We start from the raw sequence: 20,208 nt of genomic DNA on the forward strand, positions 1-20,208 counted from the left end.
GGTCTTTTCCAATGAGTCAGCTCTTCGAATCAGGTGGCCAAAGTTTTGGAGCTTCAGCTTCAACATCAGTCCTTCCAATGAACATTCAGGACTGATCTCCTTTAGGATGGACTGGTTGGATCTCCTTGCAGTCCGAGGTACTCTCAGGAGTCTTCTCCAACACCACAGTTCAAAAGCATCAATTCTTTGGCACTCAACTTTCTTTATGGTCCAACTCTCACATCCATACATGACTACTGGAAGAATCACATCTCTGCTTTTTAATATGCTGTCTAGGTTGGTCATAACTTTTCTTCCAAGGAGCAAGCATCTTTTTCATGGCTGCAGTCACCATCTGCAGTGATTTTGGAGCCCAAGAAAGTAAAGTCTCTCACTGTTTCCATTGTTTCCCCATCCATTTGCCATGAAGGGATGGGACTGGATGCCATGATCTTCGTTTTCTGAATGTTGAGCTTTAAGCCAACTTTTTCACTCTCCTCTTTCACTTTCATCAAGAGGCTTTTTAGTTCCTCTTCACTTTCTACCATAAGGGTGGTGTCATCTGCATATCTGAGGTTACTGATATTTCTCCTGGCAGGCAATCCTGATTCCATCTTGTGCTTCATCCAGCCCAGCGTTTTGCATGATGTACTCTGCATGTAAGTTAAATAAGCAGAGTGACAATATATAGCCTTGATGTACTCCTTTCCTGATTTGCAACCAGTCTGTTGTTCCATGCCATTTCTAACAGTTGCTTCTTGACCTGCATACAGATTTCTCAGGAGGCAGGTCAGGTGGTCTCACTCATAATCACCTCCAGAACAGAACCTGTGAAGCCAATAGGGGAACAGTCCAAAATTAGAAATAGAGTGAAAAGGAGTATTGGGATAATTTGGATTGTGTATCTCTTTCAATGTTGAATTTTTTCTCATTAGTTCATTTATAGATTTGTGTGTTTATTTTTCTCTTATGTTTTCTTATAATTTTTGGAAAGAAATAATTAGATAAAGAGTTAAAATATAAGCAGTAAACATCAGAAAATTTTTAAAGCATTTATGTCATAATAGCCTCCATTGTATGTAGAGACTTCTGAAGAGTACCATTGGCCTTAGAACTTAGTAATGAATTATTAAATAGTTGTTCTTTGAAGGGAAATAATAGAGTTTTAAATTAATGTGAAGTCATGAATCTGAAACATGACTCAAGCTGAGTTTGTGGGGTTATTTGAAATAATATGATCTTATATCAGTTTAAAATGCTTATATGAATCCCTATATATCCTTTTTTTTTTCCTAATTTTATTTTTATTTTTATTTATTTTTATTTTTTTTAAACTTTACATAATTGTATTAGTTTTGCCAAATATCAAAATGAATCCACCACAGGTATACATGTGTTCCCTTAAAATTAGTCCTAAAGCTAATATTTGAAATACAAAAAGCTCATGCCCAGATAGGTAATGAACTATGACTCTCTCTTTTAGAGATAATCAGTCATTAAAACTTAATTTTAAGTCAACCATAGAAATAAATAGAATTCTGTAAGTATTCAACAATTCATGATTAAAATTTTTTTCCCAATGCTGTTATCTCTCCTTGTTCAAAGAAATTACCAAATTCTACCATGTCTGCATTTTTCAAATGTCTGGTTCCATACTCTCTGCTTTATCTGCCCTACCACTACCGCAGCCATGCAGAAGTCTTATACAGGATATATTGTATAAATCTGACTGGTATTTATTTATTCAAAGTCCTTCAACTTCTAATTGTTGGGGATGAAAAGAAAGATAAAAGGAAAATAAAGAATTCTTTAGCCTCCCATAGAGAATAAGACTTACTATGACCTAGCTCCTATCTGTCTCTCTCTGGTCTTGTCTTTCATTATGTCAAAAATAAATGGCAAAATAACAGAGAACGTCAGTAGTGGGAGGGATGTCTTTGAAGAAAAAGTCTTGTGGAATGAGCTACATTTAAGGCAAAATACTTTTTGAGAAGCACCAGTTGTTTGAAGCACAAAGGTAAGATCATTTCACTAAGGAGAAAACAGGAAGGTTCAAGGACTTAAGAGGAAGAAAGAGGTAACTTGAGCAGGATGAATAAGGTGTCCTATGTTGGAGATGTTCTTGGAGACAAAGGTAGTTGACCGATCACATAGACCATGATGTGGTCTTATAGACCATGGACTTATAGACCATGATGAAAAACTGGTGTTTCATACTAAGTGGGGATGGATTTAAGGAAGGAAATCACATGACACAACTTTTCCAAATATCACTATGAAAAAATAAAAGTATTTGTCACTCAATCATATCCAACTCTTTGTGACCCCATGGACTGTAGCCCACCAGGTTCCTCTGTCCATGGGGATTCTCCAGGCAAGAATACTGGAGAAGGATAGTCATTCCGTTCTCTAGGGGATCTTCCCAACCCAGGGATAGAACCCAGATCTCCCACATTGGAGGTAGATTCTTTACTGTGTGAGCCACTGAAAGTGAAAGTGAAGTCGCTCAGTCCTATCTGACTCTTTGCGACCCCGTGGACTGTAGCATACCAGGCTTCTCCGTCCATGATATTCTCCAGGCAAGAATACTGGAATGCGTTACCATTTTTTCTCCAGGGGATCTTCCCGACCCAGGGATCGAACCGAGGTCTTCCCGCATTGGAGGCAGATGGTATAACCTCTGAGCCACCAGGGAAGCCCCATAAAGCAAATAGCTTTCCCCATTTTAGAAATAATAAAACTTGATAGCCTGAGATGTTGCATCTTAAGTGGCAGAGGCAGCATTCAAACCTCCGTTTTGCCTGACTTTAAAGGCTTCTTTCTTTTCATTACACTGTGTCAAAGAGAAAGGTTTTGTTAGGATCTTTGTCGTTGTATTAGAAGAGAAAATAATTGAGTACTTCTTTTCCCACTCATTAATTTCTATAGCACTTTAAAAGCAAAATCTCATCCACAATATTTAAGCAAAAATAAATGAAAAAGTAAATACACTCATGGGGAAAGTACAGAAAAAAGGTAATAAGAAATTGGAAAAGGAAAAATAATCTTCTTTAGTATTAAAAAAAGTGGGAGGAAGAGGAGATCAAATAGTGGTTTGGCTAATTTGAATCTCCCCTGGGTGGGCAGCACCGCTCAGTTCAAAAATGCCTCTTAAAGTAGTTGAGTGCCCTCTTCCCTCCTGAAGTTGGTAGACCACATCGGTGCAGCTACACGGAAGGGTTAAATGGAGAACACAGAACAAATCCCTTACTGTGTGAAGCCAAAGGCCAACTTATGCTCTCAAATGGCTCCACAGCTGGTCGTGGCCTTTAGGGTCCTGAGAGCAGTCCGGATAATGTGAGGCTGAAGGCTGTGTGCCCTGATGAGAGATGCTGACAGCTTCTACCACCCCAGGTCCATTTAACACCGAAACCACGTGCAACCTATCTGGAGAAGTGGAGAAGGCAGTCTTTAGGCAGCCCCACAAATAATCCACTGACTTTTGATATCTCTACACATCCGTGCCTATCACTCACCCTTTGAACGTCATTATGGAAGAAGCAGAGCAGGAGAGTCAAATATCACAATAGATATTACTTTAGCTAAGTGGTGTCTTGGGAGAGAAAAAAACAAAACAAAAAAACACAGGAGTGACATTAGTATACAGAAGCAACTGGTGACACGGTTTATTTATTCAGCAAGGGATATTTTAAATCAATGCAATGGGCATGGACTCTGGAGTCAGACACAAGTAGATCGTAATGTGAAGTTCCCAGCCATCCTAAGAACTTAGGCAGGTTAACTGAATTACACTGAATCACAACATCAATATTGACAAAATGAGAAATAATAAGCAGTTTAAAATGTATTTGAAAATATGCCTAATACATAAATGTTGCTCAAAAAATATTTGGGTTTTGCCCCTTATTTGAATATTTTCTTGCAGCCCAAAGGGGTTGAGCCATGAAAGACTGCTTATTTATCCAAGCAACTAAAAAAAAAAAAAATCACTAAGATCTTGTGTCCTTCACCAGTTTCTTTAATATCTCTGAGTTTTAGTTTCAAAATCTTTCAGAGAAAACTATATCCCCAGAAAGCAATTATGAAAAAAAAGATAAGAATAATTATGATTCTCATAATCTCTACTCAGAGATCTTTACTCAGAGTTTGAGAAAAATATGTTGAAAAAACCAGGTACTTAGATTATTATAATTATTCATGTTTTTATTGAGACTAATTAATGCCAAAAATAAGCACCAAAGAGATATTTGAAAAGCAGTGCTATTTCTTTGGAAGTCGCTCCTTTCCAAAATGTATGATTTTAATGTTCCCTTAGATCGCTTTTTGTTAGAAATATTTTTACATAGATACATACCTATCCAATCCTTAGCCATTAGTACTAAAATGTATTTCTTTCTGAGATATAAATGATGTTCAAAGGCCAATCACTCTGTACAAATGTCACACTCCTCAAGATTGATTTAGCATTTCTCCAACCTTCAACAGATTCTTGAATCAGTAATACTCAGAGACACAAAGCACATCAAATATACTAGTGTAATGCTTACAAAATCAATAAATGGTGGTCTTGTGAGTCTTGTTATGTCTACTTTATTGATGGACTTTTTACTATATCTGTAATTACGTTCAAAAATACAGTTTGATGTTCTTAAGAAAAAGTATTAACTCTTAAATTCTCTAAACCATAGGCCTTTGACTTTTTCCTTTTTTTTTTTTTTTTTTTTAACTGTTCTATGGTGTAAACTATTCTACATCCAAACAAACAAGAAAGCCACAAATGAATCTTTGAGGTTCAGGGGCTGGAATGGAGGCTCTTATTGGATTAGTCAGATAGATCCACCTGTCTACCCAGAAAAGTACTGAGAAGGGCTCCTTTAACTTGGGACTTAATGGAGATAATCAAAGAAAGTGTTGAGACTGATTCATCCCACTATCTCTAAAGAGAATAGTACTTACATACAATAAACTCTAGAGATTGGGTGTGATTTCTGGTCATTTTCTGTTTCTTCTCACCGACAAGTGATGGTTACCAGTGCATGGCTAGGCAAATGGCTGTGGTTCAATTTTACTCTTCTTCTGGTTTTCTACTTCCTAGATCTCCTACAAGAAATAGACTATCAAGAACATCTTTTCTGCACTCCAATGCCCTTATTATTATTTTACAGGAGTACTAGAATTTACATACATAGGTTATGTATGTGTCAGCTATTTGGATATGGTCAGTTCTCTTAATCATAAATTCACTCCAAGGAGTAGTCAATATCTAAACAGGTGCCATTTTTGTTGATCAAACATATTTGAATATCATCCATTTCCTATGGTTCAAATTAATATAATGACCAGCATTTCACAACTTTGAGCAACATAGGCTTAGCTGTTTAGCTTAATCCATTTTCAAAGAAGAATTTTCATTGGTAAAATTAGTGACTTTGACATGCATGTTCATGGGTTTTGGAAATCATTTTTCCCTAGTAAAATTAATGCTATTCAGATATGTGGATTGGCTTTATTTCAGAGACAAACTATTCTCTTATGAACAGAATATAACAGTCTAACAAGCCCTTTAAAGCATAGCCACAAGGATGATGCCTGAGGCTTGATCTGCCTGAGGCTTGATCTTTAAATGGTCCTGTGTCCAGCCACTGGTCTCCAGAATACTTCTCATATCTGCTTCAACTGACCGTCCGATGCAAACTAGGATAGAAGAACCTACAAATATAGGAGACTGAGGTTTCGTTTTTCTTATAGAGTAAGTTGTTTAAAATGTTTTACACCTATTTGCCAACACATGATTGTTTAATATGTGTCTCTGTGGGTGGTTGAATTTGATCTGACGCTTGCTTACATTATTGCTTGGTTAGGAAGTATAGGAAGTGGCAGCTACATGATCACCTAAAATATCCTAACAGTTGCACATAACTAAGTTTTCTTAGGTCACTTGGTGACCCAATATCTTAATCTTCTAAATGTGTCCCTGATCAAAGTACAGTCTTTGTGAGGTAATTACTCATCTGTCCCTGTGGCAGACTTCCCTTCCTCCAGAAGGCTGTCCTGTGCTGAGAATCTCTGGGATGCCATGCTTCATTGACTGTAGACCAAGTGCTCTGTGTTAAAGTCATGTGGTTTCTTTCAGTTCTCACTGGGATCAGCATGCTCTCTGAGAGGATTTAAAGCCTTTTCAGCTGGAAGAGTCACTTCTTGCTTTGGGCTAGGACTCCATACATTGCCTTATCAATTTGAACAGTGATGGGGTTATGGTACTCAATGTTGATATTACTATACTCCCTGCCCTGAAGTGTTGGGCATTACTGCTTTATGGTCTTACAGGAAAGGCTTTATGTATGGCCATGCTTTATGTATGTTCATGGTCTTGCAGGAAAGCTTTTATGTATGTTCATGCTTTAAATCCTACTTTACAACTTATGTGAAAGCGAGGCACAGCTTACTATGATTTATAATGTAACATATTATCACATATGAATTTTGGAACATAAATGCCAGAGTTTAGGGTTCCCTGAAAAACAGATTTTGAAATACTGATTCATATCATCTGATCATTGGGTGTGAGCTGCTCTCGTAAAAAGGGTGTAATATTAGTCAAAGCTGCTGCTTTTTGCCAAGGAAGGTGCCCAGAGAGGGAACTGGCCATAAATTGTCAGCAACCAACACTCTCTGGAGCTTGAAGAATAAGGACCACAGTCTTGAAGGCTGGTCAGATCGGCACATCACAACATCTTTTCTAGTTAGTCTGAGATTCGGACTATTTTCAATGAGGTCCCTTTCTTTTTCTGAGAGTGTCTTCCTGGTCTGGTTTTGACTCAATCTCAACTTTGCCCTTGATTTCTCCGGCACTGCCATAATTATATGGGCTCTCCCACCTCTCCTCATAAATGTCATGAACCTCAAAGGCACAATATTTGTCAAGAGTATAGGAGAGGCTCCCTTTCCTGTTAACACCAACCCAAACTGTGTCCAGCACTAACAAATAAGGGAAAATGTAAAGGAAAACCATTGTTGAAAAGAAATATGATAATTTTAAAGTATTTATTTATTAATTTACTTGCTATATAGTAATCTCTACCTCCTCCAATGTAAAGATGGAAACAAAAGAAAACATAGAGGCTTCCAACTTGGAGCCAAGTGCCCCTGAGAAGTAGGAGAGCCTAAAAAAAGTGATTAGAGTAATTCAATATATCATATAACCTAGTAAGTTAAAAATGACTGAGAAGTGGTCAAAGGCAAATTAACACCAGAAGATTAGAGTTGTACCCCAGTGAATAAAGGAAATGATAGTAGGAAAAAGAGCTCAAGAAAATGTTAAATTACTTTGACATGATATTCCTGGGAAAACAGGAAAGCAAGAAAAAAGGAGCTGGAGTGATCAAAAGGCGGGTGAAGTGATTTCTGCTACTCTTAGACTAACAAGTGTTCTCTGATAGTTTTCACCTACAAGACCATCCTCAATTTCCTCAGGTTTACAAAACTCCATATTAATGCAACTCCCTCTCAAGGAGAGCAAGAGGGGGATTAAGTACAAAATTAAGACCTTCAGGAAAAATGTAATACTTTAAAACAGCATACTTTCTCCAAAGTTTCTAGCTAATATTTTCTAATTTTGGCCTTTTACTTAAATCCCATGTGGGCCTACCCTGCCAATTTTCACCTCACCAATTCTACTTTCATTCAAAGTGTTTTTGAAATGCAACATCTACCATGAAGGTTTCCCTCATAAGAATGGTTTCTGCATGTCTAGCTAATCTGAGTATGCAAATATATTGACATTCTCACTTATCTCGTCCTTACTTCATATACTCGGGATACTAGCTTGTTTAGAAATCTATTCCCCAGTTTTATTTATCCAGTTACCAATCCCAGAACCTTACAGGTAACTATGATGTCAATAAACTCCTGCAAAATTAAACAGTCTGTGGGGTCCCAAAGAGTTGGACATGACTGAGCATGAACAAAATGATGACATAGTTTGGCACTCAAAATGATTTCTAATGTGTCAGTATGGTCACATCTTATCCAAGAGTACACAGTACAAAAAACCAAGAAACCCTCCTGAGGGGCCACTGGTCATCCCTCAGACTTAATTTATTTATGTCTTTATCCGTCGCGACCAATATGAATATCTATAGCAAACTCTAGCTCTGTAATGTGTCATCTAAACCACAGATATAGAAACATAGATATAAAGGAAACAGAAGAGACCCATCATCTTTAAATAAAAGGGAGCAATGATCTTCACAGATTGTCTCCATGCAGAAGGAAGTCCCTGTAGAAAGGTCTATAAACAGAATAACTGTGCACTCACTATATTTTATTCAGAGATACCAGTATTTATTTTTAAACAAAAAGGAAGGTTCTCAAGGCCCATTAGTTTTTTCTTAACCACAGACAAACTTCACCCACCCCCTTTGGAATCGGTGATTATTTTCATAGTACTCTGGATCATTTCAAAAAGAATAAAATAGAATGAAGGGCTGCTCTTACAAACACAAATTTTATAGAATCCTTTGGACTGGCAGCTTTGGAAATTCTTCTCTCAAGGGAAGTAAATTTAAGTGGAGCTGCACTTGAGTTCAGTTTGTATTCCCCTCTCAATTACCATCAATGCAGCTGAATCAGGAGCTACACCAAAATTCCTGAGATAGCTTTTTAAAAATCTAAAATAAAAGAAGAAAGTGTTACTGCAGACTGAGGTGAAAGAAATTTTGATACAAGAGGGACAAAATCCCTGGAGGGAGGAGCTGAGGGCAAGAAATAATGAAACAAAAGCTTGCAATACCCAAAGCAGAATATGCACACTGTGATCTTTGTTCTTTCTTTTAATTGTTTAGGCCTGCAAATATTTGATATGAAGTTGCTTGACTTAAGAGGCAAGGGAATTTTTTTTAACAGATATAAAATGAACAACCCAGGTGATTATCATAATGTGGGAAAAGAACAGCAAGTTAGGGTAATATATTTGGAAGTTGCTGTGATTATAAAATTCCCCAACAATGGACCCCAGGCAGCAGGCAGTGGGAGAATCCAATCATGCCTTATTGCTTAGGCATACTGTAGGCCACTATTATATAAACACTTATTAGCTCAAAACAATAAGTTATGTTTATAAGACAAAACATTATTCAGTAATGCTTCTCCACTCCCAATAGCTAGATCTTTGCTTTGGCTTCGACTTTTCAGTAAGTAAGAGACGTTTTGACTAATTGAAAATGTGCAAAATATGTAAGTTTCAGAGCTGGTTGTTGGATTCGAGCAATTGCAGAAAAACAACTTTTTTGAAGATAGTACAATCCGATATTTATGAAATGCTATTGAAACTTAATACTCAAAATGGAGTAATTTTTGAGTTACTTATCTCTTTCTTACCTTCCTGTCAACTCACGCCTACGATTCCAGCCATACAAAACATTTAACTCTTTTATGAAAGCTTCAAGTGCTATCGGAGAGGGTTTTAACATAGCACTAAGAATACCCATGGGAGCATAATTATTGTTGCCCAGAATGTGCATCTTGGTGCATTACTTCTAGTCTGACAGCTCTGCTCTATCAAGCACACTCTGGTTCATGTATGCATGTCAGTACCATTGTAGCCTTCTCTGTGCTGACCTAAGTACCATTGAGCAGATTTAAATTGTAGATTTAAATTTAAATCTACACAGTGAGAATCTGAGCTCATTAGATATTAGAATCAAGTTTTCTGATTCCAGAAAGATTGATTAGGGTACTTCCACAGGCATTTTTGGAAAAAGTAGAAAACAACACAGTATTTGGTCCACATTTTGTAAATTGACTAAACAAATCAGTATCAGATTTGGGATGGTAAATGTAATGCTTGCATTTTGATTCTCATCTATTACAATAAAGAGCTTTCCTTGTGGCTCAGCTGGTAAAGAATCTACCTGCAATGCAGGAGACCTGGGTTCAATCCCTGGGTTGGGAAGATCCCCTGAAGAAGAGAAAGGCTATCCACTCCAGTATTCTGGCCTGGAGAATTCCATGGACTGTATAGTCCATGTGATCACAAAGAGTCGGAAATGACTGAGTGATTTTCACTCACTTCACTCACAATAAAGATGCACTAATTTTAAGGATTCATGGTGAGTACTGTGCCAAATACTATGGATATAGAGGTAGAACAGACCTAGGTTCTAAATTAACATATAGAGATGCACAAAATATGTAAAGTTAGGAACTGAAGGAAGTTAAGATTTTAGTAGATTCAAGACTTTGCTGTGAATAAAATCTGAGATTAAGACCTAATGCTTCAGGGAAATGGTTCTGTGATCTTATGCAGTCTCTTTCATCATCATAAACCTCAGTCACTTGTTCTGTAAAATGGATTTAATACCAAAAGCTGCCTCCTTGGGTGATTTTGTGATATAAGTGAAGTAATTATGTAACTCATTTACTATAGTATCTTGCTGATAATAAATGCTCAATTAATGTTAGCTAGATGGCATTTTAACCAGTGATTTAAAAAGCAACAAACAGACTTTGGGTTTGAAGTTCTAAATATACAACAATCATAAAGGTCCTAGTGAGAGTGAGAGAGAGGGAGAGAAGTGATGGTTAACGTGCGTTCCCCTACTAACTGGCGGCTTTAAGTTCCACTTCATAGGGGCTGTTCAAGAACATAATAACGGGCCACAAACACAACCGCCCTTCAATAACATGAAGGTGAGCTGCACGCAGAAGGTGGGCACGAGGACTACAAAGGTGCAGTGAAGCACAATGGGAGGAAACATAAAATAGCTGTTGATCACTGGGATGTAGTAACAGCAAGAGCTGGCGGGGACCAGTCAGAGAAGAGGTGGCTCAGAGGAAGGGAGACAACTGAGCTTCCCATGAGACAAATTCACTGAGCTCCAAACAGCAGGCGACTGGGCAAGTCTACCAAAGGATTTCCCTTTGTATTCTGGCCTGGGGTGCTGTCCAGGTCAGCAGGTCTCTCTCTCTCCACAGTTGGAACACAGATCCAGACAACGTCTCCTAGAGACAGCCCAGGAGAGTGAAAAGAGCAGAGGCTGTGTGTTTTCTCACAACTCCACCAGCTCGGTGAACTTGGGCAAGTCACTTGACCTCTGTGGGACTCAATAACACGGTCTATAAAACATGACAACATTGTCAACCCAGAAAGCAATCAATAAAGGTTAGTGTCCTCAGATTTCCTTCTCAGCCCTAAGTCATCTAATAGTTGGCTTATTTAAATGTGTATGTTTCTATATGAACACTAGATCCAGCCCTTAAAGCACCCAGGGGTTACTAAAGTGAATCTGTGGATTCTTTGCCATGGGGACAAGCAGATTTCTCTTCTCTGTCACAACAGGAAATCATCACCACCCATCATTCCTCTGCAATCATTTCAGCTGCAGCCGAAACAGGTCCCTTTCTTTATCTCAGGATTACTGTTACTCTGGGAAACTCTCTACAGCTTCAAAATTCTTGGTGCATTTAGTGAATTTTGCTTTCAATCCAGATTCCAGATACAGACTTTTAAAACTATGATTTAATATATATATATATTTTTTTTACATCGTGGCAACCAAACCTCAAATCTTTTCAAACCTCAAAGAAAGCCTGCTGTCATTGGTTTTGCCCTTATCCACATCAGCATGTACTTCCTTACCACAAATTAGGTCACAGATAAGTTTGGAGCTGCCAATCAGCCTCGGATTCATCAAGCATTTTAAACTGCTGGTGCCGCAGTACAGACGCGCCAGTGTGTGCCACCGATAACGGTATCATTTGCATAGTTACAATCAGTTAGTGATAGAATGCCTGAGAGGCAGAGGGGATGCATGGCAAATGCAAAGTCACTTTCAGATTTGCATTCATTTTGGTTTTAAACGGGGAACAGAGGACCTGACTGAAAGGGGCGTCACCTCCCATGCAGCTGGATTCTGCGGCGCCTCTGCCTATAGAGCGTTTCAACCCTTTGAAAGTGCTTTGTGATCTTCCTATGAACTATTCTTCTCAACAATGTCTGACATCCCTAGTAGGCATTATTATCCATAATTTAGTGAAAGGGAAGTGAATCAAAAACAGGTTGAATGACTTGTTCAACCCTGCAGGAAGTCACAGCGCAGGCAGAGGAAGAACCCACAGCTTTGTACAGGCTCCCCATCTGTTGCTAAGCCCCATTAGCTGTGCTTCCTACCTGGACCTAGTAATTAGCCAAACTAAGCGCTGCCAAATAAGGACGATGCATTGATTTTTTTTTTTTTTTAAATCACGTTCCCTTTGTTGAACTTACTTTTTGACTTGGAAAACAGTGTAAAAATCCGCACCCCTGCCCCGCAAAAAAAAAAAAAAAACAGGAGTAATTAAAAAAGAGAAGGAGAGTAAGATGAAGTTCATTTATTCTGAGGATTGAGAGCACAAGGAGTTAATGGTTCTAAATACTGTGGCCGGTGCTGGGAGAGAGGCTGGTAAACCTTGAGAGAATTGTGCTCTACTTAAATGACAAGTACCAGGATCTGATTGATATTCTCTGTAAAGTTTTCCCTGGTTACATCGTTTTTCCTTGGCACCTATGATTTATGGAATATACCCATATTAATTAGGCATATGCTAGTATTTGGGAACAAGCGGCAATAAGAAAATCCTTTTGCATTTCATTGCATAATATATACAATTTATTGAAAAGACACAAGTTTGGAAACTTGGGGAAAAGGTTAAGCACTTGCTTCAGGTCCCATAAAGGAAAATGCTGTCAAAAGTAGATCACCATCCCCTAAATATTAAGAAACCAAAAAATAAGTTCTATCATAGGGAAAAAAAAATTTAAAAACCATGGCAATCCCTGACTCAGCAAACAAAAGCAGTTGACAAATGTACCTGCTACCCTGTCAACAGCTGATCTTGCCTTTTCAGGATGGCCTTATCAACTTAAGATCTTGTTGGAGAGTAATGAACAGGAGAAAAGACACTGGTCCTCGGATTGCTGATCCTTAGAGCTCCTTACATAGCTTGAAGGGGAGCAGGGACTGGGATAAATCAGTGCTTTGAACCTCTTGATAATTGGTGTTCAAATCTCAGAATCTGGGTATTATTCTTGGCTAAAATATTTAATATCTACCACCTGGCTGGATTGTTCCCTATATTCATATGGGGAAGACATAGTAGGCAAGCGTTCACCCTTGCAAAAGTAGCTGGCAGAACTGAACTACATACAAGCCTGACCTAGTGTGCACTCCGAGCCCTCTCTTTTCTCCCAGTTTCTCCCATATGGATTAGGAATGCCAGTCATTTCTGGAGAGGGCAAGGGAGTGCACACAAGAGGAGAGTTTATTTTTAATTAGAGTGCCCCCTAAATGCAAAAGCAAACCTGTATCGCAGAAATTTAGCAACATGAATGAACCATTTGTTGAATACTGACTTGGATATAACATTTTACAAAGGATATTTCTAAACATCACAAGAACCCTGCAGAACAGGTAGCTCAGAATGACCTATGCAGGCAGCTAAAAAGCCGAGAGTGACGAGGTCTCTAACTCTGGGGTCAGAGGGCAGTGCTCCTGAAGTCCTCTTCGAATTCATTGGGCAATTCAGAGGAAGTCCCAAAGTGAGTTCTTTCTTATGTTATCTGTGATATTTAGACTTGCTCAGTTCTCAGTCAACTTTTATAAATATAATTACTTCCAGGGATGTCTTCATGTTCACATTTTCCTTATTATGCTATTTTCTTGGCAGTGTGCATCCTCAGGCATCCAGCCATCTGACCATGACCACAGGTTGACAGACACTGTCCTGTAAGTGGGAGCATTTTTATTCCTTTCTCCACCCCACCCGCACCCCATCAGCTCCAGATTCGTTCTCTTACTCCCACATGGTCCTTGGGATGGAAAACTTCTGCTCATATCAGATAAGTCCCACAAATCACTTAAAGATTTGTGGCAATCACATAACTGCAGCATCATTGGTTTTCTTTTTAACTTTTAAAACTTATTTATTTGGCTGAGCCAGGTCTTAGTTGTGGCATGTGGGATGTAGTTCCCCAACCAGGGACAGAACTTGGGTCCCCAGCATTGGGAGCATGGATCTTAGCCACTGAACCACCAGGAAGTCCCACAGAATCAGATTTTTCTAGAGTTTTTAAGATTGTAAAAAACACCAATGGCAATGATTACTCAACCTGGCTTGGGAAGGAGTCTGCTGATGAAGGACAGTCTAAGGGGTGCTCAAATCATGGTTCAGGCTGTGAACAGCCCATGGATGGTTATACCACAAAGGTCAATTTGTCCATCATAGATTTATCTTTATCTGATTTGCTTAAGAGGAACTCTTCAAATTTATTTGTCCCTGTTTTGTACATATTCAGCGAACACAGTAGAGATAATGATACTCTGCACAATGGACAAGTCTTTTTTTACTAAACCTGTCCAAGACATGCACATATATAAAATACATTGCATTTCCCAAAATAGCAAGTCTGTTTGCATCAAAATAAGGTGATTAAGAATGTATATCCTGGAGTCAGTTACTAAGATCCTTAGCTGTGCGTTTTGGGGAAATTTATTTCATTTCTTTAAGTCCTTGGCTTCCTTCTGTGAAAACAATATAAAAAGAGAACTTACATTATAGGGTTGTTTTGAGGATTAAATGTGATGATGTATATAAAGCCCACAGCACAGCATCCAACCGTACTAAACACTTGATGATTGTTTTTGCAAGTACCTCTGTCCACATGCACACACAGTGCACACACAAGGCAAGGAAGGAAGGGCGTCAGGAGGATGGACACTTCCTATAATGAATTTACTCCATTAGAGGAGATATTGCTATTCTCATCTTATCCATGAGGGAAAAGCAGAGACAGATTAAAATGGCTTCCACCAGCTCACACAGTTGGTTATTGATCAAGTCGGAATCAATTCAGGATTCTGATTGCAGCTTGTCTTCATACAAAAGCTCTTCAAATAGCTGCACTCTGCTTCTAACAGTGCTCTCTGCTATAGGTATAATCAGCCTGAACAAAAAGCAAAGGCATAATAAAAGAGCTTCATGGAAACTGCTTTCAACTTTATTCCATGATCTTTTCCCACAATTCTTCCTAACTATTCACCTTCTGGTTATCTTAGAGGATAGATACACAGGGCTGGGGCTTCCCAGGTGGTGCTAGTGGTAAAGTGTCTGTCTGCCAAAGAAGCAGATGCCTGAGACAGGAGTTCGATCCCTGGGTCAGGAAGATCCTGTGGAGGAGGGCATGGCAACCTATGCCAGTATTCTTGCCTGGAGAATCCCATGGACAGAGGAGGCTGGTGGGCTGCAGTCCATAGGATCGCATAGAGTTGAAAGTGACTTAGCACCCACACATGCACCCACACAAAGCTCATTCCAAGTCCACCTGGATCTAATCACCCACAACCTGGATAAAGCATAGGAGTAAGGATGTTGCTACCAGAGGCTGGGGGAAAAACCAGTAACACATCTTTTAAAGCTGAAATGAACAAGATTGAAACATGTTCTTAACCTTGAAGGATTTTTTTTTAAGGTTCCATTTATATGTAGTTATTTTGATAAGCCATTTTCATGTTAATTTTGTTTATACATATTCTAAGTTTCAATAAAATGTGCAGTGGCTTTTGTTTTTCCATTTTATGTAGATCTGTATCATCCTTATTGACTTTACATAATGAAAAAGTGGCTTCCCAGTGTCATTAGTATTGATCTTGATGAGGGCGAAAGTGACTGTTAACTCTCAAAATCATCTGTAAATATTTAATCATCCCCATTGATACTATGAAAAATAGATCAAGTGCTCATTTTCTTTCCTACAGTCATAGTATTTGACTCTATAAATGGCAGAAATCTGTATCGTCATGGTTAAAAAACAAAACAAAAGCAATAAACAAACCTTAGATATCTATGAGACTTTTCAGATTTCAATGAGAAAAAGGATGCAAGAATCTAAAAATAAATCTTTTTCTTAAGGTATTATTTTACCTCATTTCTAACAATAGTGATCCAAAAACATTTGAAAGAAGGTACTGCCAACATCACAACTGACTGCCAATATTCCCAGGACTCCTTTCCTCCTGGGTACCAGTGGGGCTGACCTACAGAGCTTAGTGCTCAGTCCTGTCCAACTCTTTGTGATCCCATGGACTGGAGCCCAACAGGCTTCTATGAACATGGGATTCTCTAGGCAAGACTACTGGAGTTAGTTGCTATTTCCTACTCCAGAGGATCTTCCTGACCCAGGGATCGAACTTGAGTCTCCTGTTTCTCCTGAAATGGCAGGTGGATTCTTTAATGCGCCACCTTGGAAGCCCTGCAGGCCCCATTGTAATAAGGTGTGGTCATAGGACTGTCTTTGGTTACTTAAGTGTTAGCAAAGGTAAAACATTTCAGTCTGAAACAGTTAATTACCAATGCCTTATCTCTAGCTCTTTCTGCCCTTTGAGGTTGTTTATGGAAGATTTCTTGTTGTGGAAGTTTAAGATGTTGAAGAAGCCCAAGCCATCTATTTACAGAGCTCCCTTTTACTCATAGATGGCATTGAGTGACCGAAAAGTACACTCTATTTTGTTAAGCTACTGAAAACTGGGGGATTGTTTAACCAAACCTGTCTTGATTTATTGGCCCAGCTATAAAATATTGATGTCCACTTTCTCTTTTACTAAAAGCAAAGATTAAAAAAAAATGCCCAAAGACCTCAGTAACAACGTGTGGCAAAATTTTGTCCATATATATCATTAGAAGCAAGAGATAACAAGAATTAATATTGTATGTTGATGCATATATGTGGAATCTGAAAAAAATCGGTATAGATGACCTTATTTACAAAGTAGAAATACAGACACAGATGTAAAGAACAAGCATATGGATACCAAGGGAGTAACTGGAGAGTAGAATGAATTGGTAGATTGGGATTGACACGTATACACTACTGATACTATGCATAAAATAGATAATTAATGGGAACCTACTGTATAGTGCGGGGAACTCGACTCAGTGTTCTGTGGTGACCTGAATGGGAAAGGAAAGGAAAGTGAAGTTGCTCAGTCATGTCCGGCTCTTTGCCACCCCATGGACTGTAGCTTACCAGGCTCCTCCATCCATGGGATTTTCCAGGCAAGAGTACTGGAGTGGGTTGTCATTTCCTGACCTAAATGGGAAAAAAAAATCCCCCAAAGAGGGAATATATGTATATGTATGGACTTTCCAGGTGGCACAGTGGTAAAGAATCGACCTGCCAATGCAGGAGATGCAAGAGACACACATTCTATCCATGGGTCATGAAGATTCCCTGGCGAAAGGAATAGCTACCCACTCTTGTATTCTTGGGGCTTCCCTGGTGGCTCAGAGGTTAAAGCGTCTGCTCGCAATGCAGGAGACCTGGGTTCGATCCCTGGGTCAGGAAGATCCCCTGGAGAAGGAAATGGCAACCCACTCCAGTATTCTTGCCTGGAGAATCCCATGGACAGAGGAGCTTGGTGGGCTACAGTCCACGGCATCGCAGAGTCGGACACAGCTGAGCAACTTCACTTTCACTTTCACTTTCCTGTATTCTTGCCTGGAGAATCCCATGGACAGAGTAGCCTATCGGGCTAGAGTGGATGAGGTCGAAAAGAGTCAGAAATGACTGAGCAACTGAACACACACATACACACACACACACACATATTAGAGATTAGGGGCTGAGAAGTAATGGGCTTAACAGTAATTGTCCATTTTACTGGCTCTGGATCTTAAAAAAAGAGATAATTTAGAGAGGATGTAAAATTATTGGCTCAATTATTTTATGTCACTAATTATTTTTTTTAATTTTTATTAGAGTACAGTTGCTTTACAATGTTGTGTTAGTTTCTACTGTATAGTAAAGTGAATCAGCTATACATATACATACGTTTTGTGTGTGTGCTCAATCATGTCCTACTTTTTGTAGCCCCATGCTACTGTAGTCCGACCGTCTCCCCTGACCATGGGATTCTCCAGGCAAGAATACTGGAGTGAGTTGCCATTTCCTACTCTAGGGCATCTTCCTGAACTTGGGATCAAACCAGTGTCTCCTGCATTGGCAGGTGGATTCTTTGCCACTGTGCCACCTGGGAAGCCCATAACCTCTAATAGTTTCCAGTAAGTAAAGAAAATGACTGGAACGAAACTCTATATTTATTCAATATTGTTTTAATAAAGTGAAATAATTAGACTATTTTTAAAGGATATATAGGGAAAAGAGGATTGCAGTCAAAAAGAAGTTATATTAGATTGAAAGAGTTCTGAGTTATTTTTGCCGTATTCCAGGTTAAATATAATTTGGTCACATTGCATTTTTTCTTTTTATTTACTTTTCCTCAGTTTAAAACAACATTTTTTGGCTCAGTTTCTATGGGTCAGGAGTCTGAGCACAGTTTAACTAGATTCTCTGCTTCAGGGTCTCACAAAAGTTCAATTACAAAGTTAGTCAGGAATACATTTCCATCCGAGGCTTTACTGCAGGTATCTGCTCTTATGGTTATTGGCAGCATTTAATTTCTCATGGACTGTTGGACAAAGGGCCTCAGCTTCTTGTTGGCTGTTGGTCAAAGACCATCCTCAGCTCCTAAAACCTGCTTCAATCATTCCCTGGATTTGTCTCATTAGTCCCAAGAGATCCATTCTCCAGGAGGCTGATGTCTTTGGAGTGCATCAGCTGAGTGCCTCTGCTTTCCATCTTCCAGCTGTGTTTGACCAGTGAGAGGCACCCAGCAGAAAATGTAGACAGGAAGGAGATTGAGTTTGTGTTTCTGTTTCCCTGATTTCCTCTCCTCCTTGCCAGGCATTGAGTTGGCTAATTTTTTCTAAACAAAAATCAAAGCATTTTTAATCAGGGGCCTTCAGGTCCAGCTGTTGTCTCTGGATCCTCATAGTTAATTCCCCACTTGCCACTTAGACAGAGTAGTAATGGCTTCCCAGTTGGCTGGTCCTGGGACGCTTTATTGTTCCCCTTGGTTTCCCTTAATTTGTTCATACCATTTAAGACATTCCTTTATTTAAACTCTCCCTATTTATCTTATTTGACTATGCACATGTTTGTCCAGGTCTCTGCTATAACCTACTTTCTAAAAATCAGCCTAATTTTAAATGACTCCTTAGTAGCATCAGTGACTTTCTTCTCTTTATGAATTATTTTACCCCAAGTTTTTACATAACATGAAATTTATTATCTTAACCATTTAAACTTCATGATTCAGTGGCATTAACTACATTCACATTTTTTTGTGCAACCATCTCCAGAATTCTTTTCATCTCACAAAACTGAAATTGTACCATTAAACTATAACTCCTCCTCTTCCCTCCCTACTCCCAGTCCCTGGCAACCACCATTCTACTTTTGGTCCCTACGATTTTGACTACTCTAAATATCTCACATAAGTAGAATCATAAAGCTTTTCTCTTTTTGCTTATTTTACTAAGCTTAATGTTTTCAAGCTCCATTTATGCCATATGTGTTTCCTTTCTAAGGTGGAATAATATTCTACTATGTACATATATCCGGAGAAGGCGATGGCACCCCACTCCAGTACTCTTGCCTGGAAAACCCCATGGACGGAGGAGCCTGGTGGGCTGCAGTCCATGGGGTCACTAAGAGTCAGACATGACTGAGCGACTTCACTTTCACTTTTCAGTTTCATGCTTTGGAGAAGGAAATGGCAACCCACTCCAGTGTTCTTGCCTAGAGAATCCCAGGGACGGGGGATCCTGGTGGGTTGCCATCTATGGGGTCGCACAGAGTCAGACACGAATGAAGCGACTTAGCAGCAGCATATACATATATCACATTTTCTTATCCACTTGTACATTGATTGGCAACTAGGGATGGTTCCACCTTTTAGTTATTGTGAATAATGCTACTATGAACATGGATGTACAAATATCTCTTTGAGACATTGTGTTCAATTTTGTTGAATACATAACCAGAAGTGGAATTGCTGGATTATATGTTATCTCTATTTTTAATATTTTGAGGTACCACCACACTGTTTTCCACAGCAGATATATCATTTTACAGCCCTATCAATAGTGTACAGGATTCCAGTTTTTCACATCCTCACCAACACTTGTTGCTTTCTGGGTTTTGGAGATTTTTTTTGATAGAAGTCATCCCAACAGGTATGAAATGGTAGTTCACTGCACATATTATTTGAATTTCCCTAATGATTAATGGCAGAGAGGGCAATGGCACCACACTCCAGTATTCTTGCCTGAAAAATCCCATGGCCGGAGGAGCCT

At 39.0% G+C, this 20,208-nt stretch overlaps 1 long non-coding RNA gene across 4 annotated transcripts in view; it reads left to right on the forward strand.

Moving 5' to 3' along the window:
• Positions 1-20,208, forward strand: part of LOC101902249 (uncharacterized) — a 328,523-nt gene that overhangs the window by 56,089 nt on the left and 252,226 nt on the right. For all 4 annotated transcript variants that reach the window (XR_009495818.1, XR_009495817.1, XR_009495819.1 and 1 more), the window contains exons 2-3: positions 10,954-11,140; positions 13,684-13,742. This is a non-coding gene — a long non-coding RNA (uncharacterized lncRNA). The remainder of the gene's footprint in view (positions 1-10,953; positions 11,141-13,683; positions 13,743-20,208) is intronic.

The sequence above is a fragment of the Bos taurus genome, chromosome 9 (assembly GCF_002263795.3).
Source record: "Bos taurus isolate L1 Dominette 01449 registration number 42190680 breed Hereford chromosome 9, ARS-UCD2.0, whole genome shotgun sequence".
NCBI lineage: Eukaryota > Metazoa > Chordata > Mammalia > Artiodactyla > Bovidae > Bos > Bos taurus.